At 38.1% G+C, this 17,644-nt stretch overlaps 1 pseudogene; it reads right to left on the bottom strand.

Moving 5' to 3' along the window:
• LOC120781197 overlaps positions 1–17,644 on the bottom strand; it is a 55,745-nt pseudogene that overhangs the window by 6,795 nt on the left and 31,306 nt on the right.

Here is a 17,644-nt window from a genome sequence, read left to right as displayed (position 1 = left end):
AATCGGCTTTCCTCATGGGCAAAATTTACAATACAGGGTTTTTCCAGAAAGGAATAAGACTCAAACTTTCAAAATAGGCTATTTCTGCGTCGGTGCAGCGCTACCAGCGCGATTTCCAAGCAATGAAGGCGTCACGGAAGGCATTCTTCGGAATAGCCTTCAGAGCCGAGGTTCATGCTGCTTGGATCCCCTTGGTCTCAAGATGCTTGCCTTTCATCGGGATCATACTGAAATATCCATAACTCGTCATGAGAAAATCAGTCCTATTACTTTCCGGACAAACCCTGTATGCAAAAAACTCAAACCAAAAAGACTCGAAATATCTCAGTAAAATGATTTGTGGAGGTATGGTTTGAAGATCCAAAGACCGATGAAAGTTACTCAACGTCAAAAAATTTAATTGAACGAAAATTAAATTGTTTGACTATAGAGTCCATAATCCCCAATCCTCAAAAATATATTTGCAGCAATATACGGACTTCGTTCAGTCGTTATTGGATGTGTACCTTGCAAGTGCCTTATACATATCACGTCAAATTTAAGCTAAACATAACTCTCTTCCACATAAGACAAAGCTTAAATATTGAAATAAAACCAGAGACAGCGGTCAATTTTCGGTTACCTGAAGAGAATATGCATATCCTTTTAACTGAATAGGTAAGTGTAGCATCACGCTCGCTCTATAATTTTAATCTTTTTCGCTCTACCATCTCAGCTTAAGTTGACGTAAGGAGAAACTACTCTATTTATATGAAAATTTTATATGACAAAGATGGATCTCCTGGCTTCTACAGTTTTCTCTCTTCAAACACATACGTTTTAAATAAAACGCAGATCAGCTATCCTTTGACAAGGTTGAACCTTAAAGTCCGAGAAGAGAAATACCTCAATGGATAAGCTATGCATATATTTTCGAGACAAATCTTAATAATTTGTGGATGAATTATTCAAAATTATATTAATTCAGATGAAAAGTGGATGCTGGATCAGCAGCAATAACTTTCTAAGCCACTTTTGAATTTTTCATTGGGAATTTTTGGGTTAGAAAAAATATTTAAAGTCTTACTATTAACAACCGGGTTGACTCTCCAAACCAATCGACAGCCATCACCTTTTTTTCGATTTTAAAGCCGTTTTCAACACATTGGCTGCATATTCCATGCCTTTGGCATCCCGTGCGAGGTCATACTCATATGCAAAATGACGTTGGCCACAATGATCAGCACTGTCAAAATCGGAAAAGACGGAGCCGTCCTATATCAGACGAGGCTTTAGACAGGGCGATTCTTCTTCTACATAATGATTGAAAAAGTGATACACACAACTAAACTGAGTCGCAATGACATCCTTTACTCTAAAAGCAAAATGCAAATAATATTGACAATAACAGAATCGTCAGCGCAGCCTTTCTCAGCCAAGAAAGAGAAGCGAACGAAGTTGATGTTGTGGTGATCGTGAGTAAGATGAAATACCTGGAGACCACAGATTCCTTCCTTGGGAATTACATCGCCGTTGACAACTATTAATTTGAAGTGAAGGACTTAAATATTTAAATTCAACGAACAATCTAAGCCTGAATATCAAGCGCAGAATAACTCTACCAACATGTGTTACTTTGGGATCGGTATAAAATTGAGAAGCCAAGGACTCGACGAACAAAAATTACGCTTTACAAATCTTTTATAATTTCTGTCCTATTATATGGCGCAGAAATATGAACGAGAACGAACCGAGGAAACTGTTCTCGGAAGTTCTTGGCGCCACCCACGTACAACCGGAGAGACCTCGCAATGGAGAGAGGCAACTGGTGAAGCTTGGAATTCTGAGCCTACACGGATCCATGGTTGTAGGCCAAAGGTTAAGGTCCGGTTAGTAATAAAAAAGAGTAAGTGACCAAAAGTAACAGGCGTTGAAGACAAAGACAGACCTGTAAAGCCTTTTGCAGTAGAGCAAATTGGAAGGGATAACGAACTTAAGCTACCCTTAGATTGACCATGATATCTACCAACTGTCTGTTGGTTATTGACAACTCATATTTTCCACAACACTGTATAGAGGTGAAATAATACTTGAAACGCTGATAAAACCAAATGATTATTGGACAGAAATTGCAGAATTTTTCACTAAATTCAGCTTGATTTAATATGACAAAAAATGTATATTTTTTTTCTTGAGTAACGCGGTTCTTATCGCAAACACTTAATACGTGCAACACGCAACTAAAATGAACATGCTTGGCTATCAACAAACTAAATGCCGTGAAGTGAGATCAAGCGTGTATCACTTTTGCAATGCTAGGTAGCCACTATTTGTTGTTAGCATTGTTGTGGCTGTAGTTAACTTACCTGTCAATTAAATTTGCCCCCGTCAGCTTGCGATGGGTGCGGCAGCGATAAACTTTGAGCGCATGGGTGCGAGTGATGTTGTATACCAGAAGTTCGCCGGTCGGCAGCATACGATTTTTCCCATCTAAAAATACGGAGTAAGGAATGTGAGAATATGTGTACAAAGAAGCAATCAAACGAAATTGACAAAAATGTTGCGTTTTATTTTAGTCTTGCTTTCATTTGTTGATTCGTTATCTAACTTTATTCCCCCAGATATTTAACTACAAGTGCACATGCTCTCCACATATTCATTCCTAATGACTTAGGTCACACACATGTGACTTCATATTTAAATAGCTTTGGTCGGTAGTGACAAAAAATAATAATAAAGCTTTCAACAAGGATATATGCAACGAGGTTGCTCGATGGAGGATGGTCGATGGCCGAGTAAGTCCTCGGTCGGTGGGTGTGTTCTACAATCAAACCCCGAACTCTCAAAACTCGTAGCGCTTGAGGCAGAAGTCTGAAAGTGTAGCGCGGAGGAGAAAACCTGCTTCTGACTGCTGATGGCTAGTTATGCTTTGGTGATGGAGGGCGTAGTTCGCCAAATCTACATATGTCATTTAGACTAATGAAAAGCAAATAGCTGCGCAGACGAAATTTTGACATTTTCGAAAGTTGTTGGAATTTTAGAACTTTTGCCAATGTTGGTTACCGATAAATTAATTTCAAAAAGTTAACATATAATTTCTACTTACCTACTGCTAGCGATGGATATACATATATTGAAATTTGGTCCCTACAGCAATGATGTTACCGTCACATACTCCTTAACAAACGACGGTATATTACATTTAAGTAACACATTGCCACCAATAAAACCTTCTGGATTTTGAACTTCCGGTTCGTATCGTTGATTTTCAACTACAAATAAAAAGTAAATAAAAAAAAACATTGCAAATGCATGGCGAAAGCGAAAATCACAATAAATATTTACAACGTGCTGACAAGTTTACTACTCGGGAACACATTGGAACATTACACCGTTGAGATTTACTCCCTATATTAGGTAGCTGCAACTGAGAACAATTCGTCCATTCTTCTATTAGAAGATCACTTCCGTGATAAATATCAAGTTACAGCTCAGTCACATTCTAAGCCCTAAAATGCGATGAAATTGACAAAAGTTTCTTGAAATATTGTCATTGAACTCAAAAGATCATTGCTCTTTTGATAAATATGTCGCTTCAATCCTTATAAGCACATATTCACATAACTTTTTGAGATTGATGTAATATTAATTATGTGGACATTTGCAATCGTAAGTAAAAACTAAGTTACAATATAAACGGTAAAAGAACTTCCCGGAAACAAATGATTGTCATACCTAAATCTTCACCTCTACTAACTTTGGAACAAGAAGATATAAACAATTTTAACTACACTGGAACAAGGATAAGCTTTTGTAAAAATACTTCGGACTTTGAAAATATCTTGACAAATCTAATTTATTTTTGTAGAACGACTGCATTTTGATCGATAAATTTTTTCACAACTACATGCTATAGTATTCCGATATCGGAGTTTCAGGCAAATGAGCAGTTTCTTAGAGAGAAAAGGGCGTGTGCAAAATTTCAGATCGATATCTCAAAAACGGATGGAAGTAATATATGTGACCTGGGAACGAAAAGGGACCCAACGTGCGAAAACTAGTTTTCTGGGAAAAGCTGTTAAAAATAATCGTCAGTTTCTCGTTATCTCATTAATTGTTTTCCTTTTTTTTGACATCTAAGCCGCCTTTCCGTAGACCAGGTCACATATGTTTATTTTATAAGGGGTGATAGAGGTACTATTTTGAATAGCCTTTTGTTGGCAGACCACGCATGGGTCCTGTCAAGCTGTTACATTATTTTAGTTCAGTATTATTTGGCATTTCATCATAAAAAAAACTTTCTCCTGAACAACGTTTACAAATCTTTTACTTACTTTACTACAAAAATTGCTTTGTTACGAAAATTCAGGTTTATAAAGAATGAGGTTTGCGCACCTCGCTCAATTTATAGACAACACAATCGTCCTACTGAGCTTACTATTCGCAACACCATCACCCATTTTGAGACCCGGCATTCATTACTCGATAATATTCGACCGAATAGACCATGTCCAGCACGCAGTGAAAAAAAATATTGTAGTCAGAGCTGAGAGTGTATATATACCGTGGAGAGTTCATTTGGCGCCATTCGCTGGAACTCGGACTGATATGTCGAACGAATTGGTGCATTTCACGTCACCATCTTAAATTAAAAGCGTACACGATACAGATTGTGTAAAAACTGAAGCCATTCGACCTTCCCAAGCGATATTATTTCGCTCTAAGGGCTCTTGAAAAATTCCAAGAAGATCCGACGTTTTCGAGCCAAATTCTTTTCAGCCAAGACACCCCTTTCTGGCTCAATGGAGAAAGCAAAATTTACTACGTTTGGGACGAAGAGCAACCTGAAGAGATTCAAGAGCAGTCATTTCAAACAGAAAAACTAACGGTTTAATGTGGTTTGTGGGCCGGTGGAATCATCAATTTATATTTCTTCAAGAATGATGCCGGTGAGAACGTAACTGTCAATGGTGACCGTTATCGCGCTATGATAACTCGTGATCTCGGTGATTTTTGGTTTCAACACGTTTTGAGCCGGTCGATTGGCCGCCAAGATTGTGTGTTATGATACCGTTAGATTTTACTCGTGGGTATATGTAAAGTCTATGCGGACAATCCCGGTTCGAACCGGGCCTTGGAGCAAAACATCACGGCTGTCATTTACCAGTTACCAGTAAAAATGAGCGAACTTGTTGAACTATATCTGAGACGTAGCCGCGACCAACACTTGAAAGAGATAAACACCAGAGAATGTTCTTTAGAAATGTAAGAAATCTCGAAATGGATCATCCTTTAAAATCCCTGACGTTTACTTTGGTTGTTACAAACTTAAGTCAGTCAGCTTTTCCTTCTTTCATGAGAAATTTTATTGCCTTTACATCATTAGATCATTTTGAGCCATATTTTTTCAACACACTCACACGTCGGTGCATATGTGCAACTAACACTGATCTGCAGAGTGCAACTGCTTGAGTAAGTAAATATTACAATGTTTGCCGAAATTACTAATGTCTAACCTATTTTAGCCGTTTTAGAATACTTGAAATGAACCTTCAACTCGGTGCGGACGCAAGGATTTACAGTTAACAACCACTCCTGCACCTCTGGTAAATTGCTCCTCCTGCGGTTTCATCACACAAAATACTGAATACCACGTGATGTAAGTGCACTTATTACTTTTCCTTTATTATCTTTTTTATTTTTCTTCTTTTTTCCTACGAAATGGTTATATTTCAGCAAGGATTTCAACATAATTCTAACTGAGGCAGTTCTTCAACATTTTGTGAAAATTGTGCCAATGCCAAATGCCAAACTGCAAGATTAAAAGTGCTTGCATTCTCATACCATAATCATGCCAATGTGTTTTGGTGCATATGCTGCTGGAAATAAACGTGCGTCCAAGTGAACAAGGTGAATTCCAAACTAAACAAGACTTTTTGAATCTAGCTCCCCCTGGTGGCGCCATCTATATGTCGCCTGGTGCGTTGGAATCTGATATCTTTATCGATTGTCATGACATTTCATCGGATGGATGGAAAATACCCACTTTATTTTCAAACGTTCTTTTTTTCTAATTTATTTCTAGTGATAATATTTTTGAAAATAAAAAACAAAATAAAATCAATTGAATGTGTGATTTGAGAGCCCTTGTAATTTTTGTTAATTCTACTAATGCCTCGTGGTCTCTTTCAGATCATTATACCCCGGGGGGGTACATTAAGATTACCACGCAGTCTGTAAGTCTGTAACACCCAGAAGGAACGGGTCCTATAAAATATATACATTTACAAATGGACACCATAATAAGCTGAGCCGATTTAGCCATGTTCATTTGTCCGTTTGTCTGTATATACATAAACTAGTCTTCAGTGTCCGAGAAATGCGTGCGTATGGAGAGCTTGAGAAGCTGGACTACAGGGATAAGGCCGGAAAATTTTATGAAAAAACGTGGCGTCTAAAGGAAAGTTTTGAGGCCGGAGCTTACTCTTGAAGGACTCAAAGAGGTGATATAGTGGCTGATGTTCAGTTCCTACTGCAATTATATAGGGAATACTTCTCGTGTCCGCTGAATGGCAGGGAAAGTGTGAAATGTGGAGTTAGATAAATTCCCCAATCGATAAGGATGGAGTCCGCTCTCTACTATGATGAAGTTCGAATAACAACCGCCTAAATGACAACAAAGCGATAGGAGCTGACAGATTACCTTCACCAGCTGGCTATTTAAATACGGCGGCTGAGAATTGACAAGGTGCATACATCAGCTTCTTTGAAATATGTGGTCGGATAGAAGCATTCTCAACGATTGAACCTTGTGTGAAAGATTGAAGCCCACCAATTTGATTGAACCTTGAAAGTTTACTACCGACCAGATTTACACCATGCGCCAAATCTTGGAAAAGAGCCGTGAAAAGAAGATCGAAACCCACCACCTCTTCGTCGATCTTAAATCCGCCTTTTACGGCACGAAAAGAAACTACCAGTATGTCTGAACTTGATGTCTCCGCAAAACTAATGCGACAGCGTAAACTGTCGTTAAGCAGTACCAAAAGCTCCGTCACGATCAGGAAGGACCTGTCCGAGCCGAACGAACTTAGTTAGAATAACCTAGTTTCGATTTACTAACGATCGGTGTTTATGCTGAAACGCGCCAATGACTATCAGGGTTCTAGCTCGTCAAGGAGTTCACAATCTTATAAGAAGTCTTGTTGAAATTCGGATCAACAATTTCATTTGATGAAACTGTCCAAAACCTTTATTTTGGTCTTTCTGAAGTTTCTCGGTTTTCTTTATAAGACGTATGTACTGCATTCTTGCATAATTTTGACTATACGCAGGTTTAGAAAACTCTGTGGTAATGGAGAAGCATCAATTTTGGCGGTAGTCAGTTGCCGTATTCAGACTATAGTCAGAAATAACAAACAAGCGCTGCAACAACGCCAGTCTTCCCACAAGAGGCAACGTCAGCCCTACCGAAACACAACACACCACACCCGCGCAATTGCAAACGTGTATATATATACAATGAGTATATATACGAGTGTATACATGTGAAGATATATAAACATAAACAACGCAGAACCTAATTGCATCCTTGCACGTTTCGAGGCGGCCAACCGAACGACCAAACGACATATGAGGCAAACTCACATTTCTCGCTAGTAATTTGCATTTTTGGCTCGTCAACTGCAGCAGTGAAGGCAATAAAAACCGGATGCTGTACACATAACAACAACCAGAAAGCTAAAAAAAAAAATAGAAAACCGTAACGCAATGTGAATGAAAAGCAGTGAAAAGGACGCACTGACAACGACTAATATATATACGCCATATTGACCACCATCACTGCTGCCACTGTCACATCGGTTCAAATTTCTTGGGCATATTTTGCGCAAGCAAGCGGATAAGCGTGCAAAAAGCTCTATATACCAGCACGGGCAATACCATATATACGAGTGGAATCCGATAAGTTCAAAAGTTCTTCCCAACTACCGGAACAGAACTTTATTACCGATTCAGATGAATTGGACTCTCTGTTTTGTTTTAATTAGAATATAGTATTATTGTGTCGCATCTGTGGAGTTTAGAAAGATAGATGAAAGAAAACGTTGTATTTTCCCGGAAAATCCGAAGAAGTTGAGACTGCCCTATAATGAATGCCAAACATTTCCAAGATGCATTACGTATGGTATATACATTATAAACCGACTAGAGAAGGGTAACCCCGGCGCAATATTTGGTCAATAAGGTGGACTTCGTTTTGTTTCCTTATTTAAAAAAATATTAGTAGTTGAAGCATCGTTGAGTCAAATGTATCGAGCTAAAAGAGACATATTTTGAGAAATAAGTTGCCACTTTTCAAAGTGCTTGTGTGCTCTTTTAGGCCACGTACGTACTTAACGGACTGCCCTCGTGAGTATGTGTTTGTGGGCGCTGGTATAGAACATAAGCAGAGTAAATAGGTCCGCTTTTATTCTTACAAAATAACACTTCAAGCGAAGTGCCTGGTGTGCTCTGCTCGACGTAGCTATCCACCATAAAATTCTCTCTTCACAATTCGACTGTTTTTGCTGCCCAGGCGTGTGTATTAAGCCTGATTTTCGGTGGTAAGTATTGGTAAAATAGCATCTAGAAGCTGTGAATGCTCTCTTTTCGTGCGGCAGTCTTCGACTAACACGATCAATGCATTCCACAAAGCGAAGTTGCGTTATTGTTGTTGTTTACATATTTTTGTCAACACAAACCCATAGTACCAACAATGTAATGCACACAAAAATTGAAGAAACAGGCGAGCAAAAGAAAATGTTGTGCATCTAAAGGATCGAAAAGCTTGAACGACTGGTAAAATTTTATATACAGTAGCGGACAACCGGACGCATTTACGGACAGAAAAAGAGAGAGGACGAAATGGGTGGGTATCAAGAACTTGACAACCTGCCCAACAGAAGGAAGGTTTCAAGAACGGAGCACATCTTTGTAGAACCCCCAAAGGTGATCTATTAACTGGTGCCCAGAGCATACTAAAATTAAGGGTTGAACACATCTTCAGCCTTATAAATAGCAGTGAAAACATAAGACCAGGAGATGGCGATCCATGACGATGGAGTCTAAAGAGCAAAAAAGCGGCGGGGTCCGATGGATTTCCGAGTTATTCAACTACGGCGACGAAGAACTGACAAGGAGCATGCATCAACTTTTTGTAGAATATGGACGGACGAAGGCATGCTCAACGATTGGAATTTAAGTGCGCTCTGCCCAGTCCACATCGCATAAAATAATGTTCTATTGAGCGTATTGTGGGAAAGATTAAAGCCCACCATCAACAAGCTGCCTTTGATAGATTTTCAAATATACTCCAATATATATTGGTGCTAATTCTATGTGGCTTAGATTGGTGGTTCAGCAAACCAATATAGTCTTTGACATGAGAAGAGCAAACTACCGCTCTGCAAGTTTGTATCCAAATGAGGTAGTTTATATTAACCGAAATGAAGGTGTATGCTTTTGTGCATTTGAGACCCCTGGACAATAAAATCCTTCGCCAAGATACTGCAGTTTGAGTCGGCGTCATGCGAAATTAAAAGAACACGGAAAGAAGTATAGCTGCCTCACAACAACAACAGCAAAGTGTATTACAGCAAACAATAGTATGTAAGTATGTGTCTATGTATAGATTGTATGAGAAATTTGGAAGCTGTCATCTTTGCAAATTTTCATTTTCACTCATCGACTGATTGCTTCCCAGCGTGTGTTTGTGTAGGTTATTAGGCTTCACTTTGATGCAACTCGCCTTCGTCCGGGCATAATTTTTAGTTTTTCTTACTTACGCTGGCTCAACTTTCGGTTTAACATTTACCGTTATCAGCCCATAGCGTTCTCTCTGCCACTTTTTAGGCATACAAATTTCATGTTACGTATACGCAGTGGCTTGTCATTTATAAAGTCTATTACCATACGCATCTAAAAGTCCATTGAAATAAAAAAAAAAGATTTCAAGGGATGTAAAACAATTTCACTTACTTCGTTTAGAATGCTCCCAATTTTTTTTTTTATTTCATTAATTAAAAAGTGTATATATCATATTTCTTAAAAGACAGTTTATTTATGAATAAAACAGATCTTTTATCCGATTCATACTTCATCCAATGCACTAATTGTCGGACAAGGGAAAAAGAAACCAAAAGCAAGTAATATCGGGTGTAACCGAAAATGTCATACTTATTATTTTATCTATAATTTTATTTTAATATTATAACTAATTTATTAATGTTGTTAGATTTAAAGGCAGAAATTATAGTTCCATTTTGACAATATGATGTCATATCTTGACTGCACTATTTGTGCAATGTTTTATTTTTACTACTTCATTGATTTTTAAATTGTATACTGAAAGTAAAAGAATCAGTTGGAATTTAAAAGTTTGTTGTAGCGGAATTATGCGTGGCTCTCTTCCGATTTCAACCATTTTCAAAGTATCTTGTGGGAATATTTAGGTAACCACATCCAACGATATTTGGTTGAAATTGGTCAAGCAATACCTTTGGTTTTGCATTTCGTCTAAAGATGGGCGTTTCATGTCCATTAGCTCTATTTTTACAACTACTCCAAAAAAATCTTCCTTACAACCATGACTGATGTCTTACGAATATTTCAAATGACTTTGACAATTGGCGTTCGCCAAATATGCCATGCCAAAAAGCACATTCTTAATCCCTTTCATATGTACTGCAGCTGTGTAGATATGTAATGTTGCAACTTCATTGAATATTTTTGCAAGCGTTAATGAGAATAATAAAAAAGCAGAATTAAACTTATTCCAAAAAGGAAGGGAAAAAGTTTCAAACTTAAAAAGGGCGCTAGAAACATTAAGCGGTTTGAGGTTGGACGGTAGCTTTTATAGTTGTTGTCATATTGTTGTTGGTAGTATGTTTCTTAATATTAGGTAGCTTCAAAGAAGCGCAAATCCAACAATTATGATATTCCAAGAGACTATCGAAACCGTAGCACGTAAAGCAAAATGTATGGCAGCAAGAGGAGGAAGGAGAGCGAGGGGTTCAGATATAAAATGTAAAAGAATCAATAATCAAAACAAAAAGTAGAGAAGGTTGGCGTTCGAATGCGAGGTATACAAAAAATAATAAGAACAGCAAAAGCGACTACTTGAGCCATTTCAAATTGGTTAAAATGTAGTATTCTAAAGCGCCTGAGTATATTTCTTGTCATCACTAATTCTGTACTTGTAACTAATGTCCCCTTTGTGTTTTATTTGTCGTCTAAGTATTGGCAGCCTGCCGTTTTATGTGTATGTTTAGCTATTTTAAATGTATGTGTGTATATTCGTACCCTTTTGTACATAACTTTTATGTGCTCATTTGTTTATTTTAAAATGGTCGATGGAAATATTACTTTAGACGCTGAACCGGTTTAAGGCAGTTTTGCAAAAGTTGCTACAAGAGCCATATTGTTTCACATCTGGGTTTCTTATATATACTGATGCTGCTGCTACTTCGTGGTTTTGATATTTATATATACAATGTGCGATATTTTACTAATACTAACTAAATTAATTTACTAACTGAACTAGTGTTCACACTGTATAGTTTAGATTTCCTAACTTATGGGCTAATTAAAATTCCAAAAATAGATCTTCGAAGCTTCACTACTTTAATAACCAACAACACTTTGAAGGGTTAAAGTCTAAATACCAAAGAAAAGGTAAGAAATTAGATGAGTGTTGCCAATTCTAAATGGAGGAGTTAGTCCGACAAAAATATGGACCTATAAGCAGAATGAACTGGCGTATCGAAAGGACGCTTGTCCATATTACATAAGCCTATATTCATTGGTGAACTTTGTTTGAGTGAAGCCACAAGAAAATCTGATGAGGGTCCGCATACCTAGTATTTTTCCAAAAAACAATTGGTTATAAAATCTCAACAGATGCCATCACTATTTACACAATCATTCAAAGAAGTGCTTTTACTTTTTTCTGTCAACATTTTTAGGCAATTATAACTGTGCACAATAAATCTTAAGGATATATGTAAACACAAACATATACAGTTAGGTCAGTGTATAGTCAATTAAAACTAACGGCGCTAGGCCATATTTACACATGCCTTAAATTACAAGGAGGCCTCTCAACCAACTTCAAAGATATGCTTACATACGTCCGCACATACATCTCTACTTCTTTTAAATATTCTAGTTTTCAAATTATCTCACACAACATCATCTTACGTAAGCTCCTTTGCAAATTTCATTCAATAAAGATGCGGCAAGGAAGTGTGAATTTCCCAATAAACACCAGAAACCCCTTCATGATAGCCGTAAAACTTTATGTTCACTTCATTTCCACATTTCTCAGCGTTTGGCAGCAAAGGTTTCACAAAAGCATAACTGACGCAAACATATGTACATATATGTAAATAAATGAGCATGTTGTCTTGGCTCTGTGAAAGTATTTTTATAGCGCACACATACATTTTGATTCAATATATTCTTTTTAATTTAACCTAATGGCCGAACAGTTGCAGAAAAGCGAGCAACTTATATACGTGCGTACACTCAAAAGGAAGTAAAAATTTTTTTATTTACACTAGTGTTCAATAAAATACACTAGGATGTGTAATGTTAATTTTAACTTAACTTAAACTTTTATGTTTTTTTTTGCAAATTTTAAAATTGGAATTCCGATACATGACTAAATATCTACGTAGACTTGCCGACGAAGAGAGCGTAGATCTACTTGTGGGTTTGTAGAGAATACAGCCGCTTCAGACTTAATTCGCACAAGATGCGCCATTTTGAAACACTATCGTAAGTCCTTCAAATATTGCTATATTGTTTCATGATAATGTTTAAATCCTTTTAGTACCTTACATGGAACCATTCATTTCCGTTGTGCCTTGTACCCGATGGATTCCAAGTGTTCTATATCGGATTCGTAATAGAGCTGGACACTTACAGAGGATGTGTAATAAGTCCTGAGTTCTTGTCTTATCTCATTTTGGTAATATCAGGTTCGCCAAATTGATCATTCTAGGAGTAGTAATAACACCAAGTCTAAGAAGAGGACTTGCATGGGGGTGTTTCTGATTTGGCCAATTTGTCCGCTTTTTCGTTGTGGAACATGTTCCTGTCACCGGTGTCGCCAATTATAGACAAGTCGCCATTGAGCTTAAAGACTTCCAAATTTGTTTCCTACTTTGGAATACATCTTCTCCGACGACAAGGCTAGTAATGCCTAGTAATATGAATGGTACTTCCGGTTGAAAGATGCTGGTTGAGTTTAGTAGACGAAAATAATTATGAAGACTCTGTTCCTAACAAGCAGTCCAATGTGAACCCGTCGGTATAGAGGGAGGTAGTATCCCTACTAAACTTCTTCTCAATGTAGCAGTTCAGTTTTATACAAACTTGTATATAATTATATAGTCGGTTTCATTCAAGGTTTGTTCGACTTATATGTACACAGTGGGGTTTGAATAAGATTTCTCTACTCATAATCTAACGGGTAAGAATAGTACTGTCAAAAAATTAATTCCCGGTTGTTAGTTACAAGTTATAATGATTGTGCGCCAACCGGGGGAAGTAGAGGAAGAGGAAGACTTCCATTCCGGTGGAAGGACTAGGTGGAAAAGGACCTGGCTTGGAATCTCCAATTAGCGTCACCTTGCGAAAATAAGAAGCGACTGGCGCGCTGTTGTTAACTCGGCTATAATCGCGTGAGCGGTGTCCACGCCAGCAAAGAAAAACAAACATTCTGCACAAAAAAACTTAGATATCAACAAAATTTTAGCAACCAATGAATAGCTAGGTTCTGATAGCCATAACCATAATAAAGTCAGCCGAGAGCCTTGAACACGGAATCTATTTCTGACGGTTTCTTTTCTGTAAATATTACTCTACGTGCGACATATGGGCTGTGCGAAGTGGATGGAGAAGAGAAGTGAGCCTTTTAAACTTCTATGGACTGCAAGCTACTTATCTTCAAAAGAGTAGACGCCGAACCTTCTTCTGGTGATTTCTTCTTTGCGAACATACCTCAAGGGGTCTTCTTTTAAGAGCTTCACATCAACTCTAGTTTTAGGATAAAAGTTCCATATAGTTTTATTAAAGCGGATGTGTCATTTTAGGAATCGTACCTTTAGTGGAATCAAAATTAGCTATTGGAATAAATATGCGACTGGCTCAAATCGGTGTCAACATGAGACGGTTTTTGTGATCCGCGCGCAGGAACTCATTGCGCAAACAGCCAAAAATGTTGACCCGTGGCCCGTGTCAGCTGATACGACCTATCTTATGGGCGCGCAATGTAAGTGAACAGCGAAAACGCTCTCTCTTTGCCGTAGGATGCCGTAGGTATCCACGGCATTTGGATTTTCGCCGTAGAAACGTGTCAGTTGATTGCCCTCTCACAACGCAGGGTTGCCAATCTCGATATACTGTAGTAATTATAAAAGTTGTCTTCAATATGTTTGAAATTTTCTTAAAATAACTCAAAATCGGAGTCGAATGCTATTATTTATAGATATATAAACTATTTTTTAATAGTTTGTTTTCACTTTTTATATTTTATAATATAAAAAATTGCAAATGAAAACATAGATGTGTACAAAACTATATATGCGTACTGAGCAATGGCAACATTGTTCAAATGAAAACAAACAAAGATTGCTGATTTCTGCATTTTTACCACGGGCTCAACTTTTAACACATTTTGCTCTCTAAGGAAGGCAAAGGAAGGAAGGGAGTAGCGTTTTTGCCTGTTTCTGCTATCACAGTTCTTATGATGATTAGTCCAATTATTTAAGTAAATGCGACACTGTCTAAGAGAATGAGGCAAATAACTTGAGAATACTATTATACTTCGATACACAATCTCTCAGGATACAATGCATTTGTGATGCATTCAATTGAAACATTTCTGGTAATCGCTGCGCATAAGTAAACAATGTAAATGATTGTGATTCTCACATTTCTAATTCCAACTTATCGCCGTACTTACCTGCTTTGATCACAACGTCACGAGAAACAATTGTACCCACAGCATTGCTGGCCACACAATGATACACGGACCAATGGACATCTTGACGGAACTCTTCCGCTTCGAAGGGAGGGAAATAGAGTGAACCGTATGACGGACCTGCAAGAGAGAGGTAAATGTTTTAGCAGGGAGTAGAAGGAGAAATGTAAAAATATTAAAACAGTGATTTTGTGTAATGGAAATCGATAATAATACATAGCTGTTAATCCTAAAATTGAGAAGTGGACGTGGATTTCAGAGATACCAACAACTTTTTTTTTACTTGAGTTGGAAAAATTTGCGACAAATAACCGGCCATTGCCACCGAAAGTACAGATATTTGGAAATCCATGGTAGGCATTAATGATAAGTACATCAACGGGGTGGGATGAGTCCCAGTAAGACATTCATAAAATTAAAATATACGCACACACATACCCACTTATAGGGGGTAGTTTCAGGGGCTAACGCATAGCCGACGACACCTAAGACCCGGCACAGCTGAGCGCATTGCCAATGCCACATTGTTGTCCACACTACAATAGCAAAAACAGCAGCAGTGGAACATTGACGTCGCTCGGTGCTTGTTGTGGCATCTTATTCGACGTTCCTAGAGTAGTTGTTGTGCGAAATAAAATGCGAAGCTGCTACATTGTCTGACCGCCCGTTAATCTTCCTGACTAACAACACCCTTTCCGCAGTATTTGTCAACTTGCTGACTGCGCCAGCCATTCAACAGTCCGTACCTGCAGTTCCATATCGAAATAACTCAGGCCAGCCGCCAATGGCAGAAGTTTTGTTCAAGTGGTTATTGATTGAATTTGTTGGAAACTGACTCTGGCCGCCCGCCTGAACTCCGAGCGCTTCCTTCATGTCGACCGTAAGTGATTGTTGCTTTTACTGTCATTCAGCCGCTCTGCTTTGTATTTGAATTTTTATGTTGGTGGCAGTCATTTCGCTTTTTGTATGAGAACAGTTAGTACTATGCATTTTCAGGCTGTATCTCATGGATTTAGTTTAGTGTTAGTGCTTGCGCTAGAGACTGCGACATTGTTTTGTTCTAAGTTGTGAAATTTCGTGACCACTTTTTTGCATTAAAGGGTGCACAGATTTTAAGTTAACAATAACTAAATATTTATAAACGAATATTATATGTATTTAAGTGCATTCCATTCACTGTTTTTACGTATACATACTTACTTATTTCTACAAGGTGCTTTCTAAAGTAAACAGGACTTTGAAAAAAAACAGACAAACGGTTTTTTTCGCAAAATCAATTTATTTCATACAAAATAATCTTCTTCTGCTTCAATTCAGCTTTTTGCACGGTCCAAAAGCATATCGAACAAGTTTTTCAGCTCGTTGGCCGGTATGGCCATCAGCATGCCGGTGCAAGCCTTTTTAATGGCCTCTACGTCTGCATAACGCTTTCCTTTCATGGGCAAATGCATTTTTCGGAAAAGGAAGAAGTCGCACGGTGCCATATCAGATGAATACGGGGAGTGATTAATGGTTAAAATGTGATTTTTGGTCAAATAATCGTCTTTCGAATGTTGGATTCTGAGCAATTTTTGTCGTCAGTCAATTTGTGCGGAACAAACCGTGCACACACCTTTCATAAGCCCAAATGTTCCGTCAAAATGCGATAAATTGATGTTGTGAGATGTTCAATTCCATTTCCATGAATTTCAATGATTTTTTCGGCTGATTTTTGATAAATTCACCCACAGTTTCGATGGAATTTCTGGTGATCACGGATTTCGATTGGCCCACACGTTGATCGCCATTTGAAACGTTGAAACCACTCGTGCATCCCGTAGCAGAGATAGGCAATCATCGCCATAAACTTGATTTATCAATTGAAATGTTCCGGTAAAAGTCTTACTAATTAAAAAAAAAAAAATTAATGTTGGCTCTTTGTTCGAAGCTCATTTTCGGACCGAAAACACAAACATACTGACACTGAAAACGCAATAACTTCACTTCTAATCAATGAAATGTTATAAATTTCTCAATGATAAAGATAGCAGATTCTAACGCATCAGTAGACATTTAGAAGGCGCCACCAAGGGGCACAAAATTCAAAAAGTCCTGTTTACTTTAGAAAGCAGCGTCAGGTAAGACCTTATAGAATAAATGACGCTAGGACATTGACGAGCTAGAACCCCACAACTATAGAGATCAATCTTGGGTCAAAAGAATCTTGCGACTGCGCCTAAACCGATGGTAGCCCAGCCCAGAGCAAGTTGCCGCAAAATCCAACTTACTAGTAGTGGCACAAACGAGAAGAGGGGAGCCCCGAGGGAAGAAATGGCTTCCGGCTCTACTGTGGCCTGAAACCCATACTAGTCTTTTTACAAGGCTAGTATCGAAGCCCTGATATCGGAGGTTTATTTGGGTTAACAGCGAGGACACTTCCGGATGTCCAATTAGTTATGATACAATTCCATTGACCATGTGCGCTACATCGTCTGCATAGGCAAAAAATCGGCAGCCACGATCCTTAAGTGTTTTTAGCAGGTTGTTCACGACCAAGATTCATAGAAAACAAGTATGGAAGGGCTAAGTTCGGGTGTCACCGAACATTTTATACTCTCGCATGATAAAATGATAATAATTTACATATTTTTTATTTTGCTG

The sequence above is a fragment of the Bactrocera tryoni genome, unplaced genomic scaffold (assembly GCF_016617805.1).
Source record: "Bactrocera tryoni isolate S06 unplaced genomic scaffold, CSIRO_BtryS06_freeze2 scaffold_494, whole genome shotgun sequence".
In the NCBI taxonomy this organism is placed as follows: domain Eukaryota; kingdom Metazoa; phylum Arthropoda; class Insecta; order Diptera; family Tephritidae; genus Bactrocera; species Bactrocera tryoni.
Note: the sequence above shows the minus strand (reverse complement) of the source record. Positions and strands in the feature narration are given on the sequence as shown.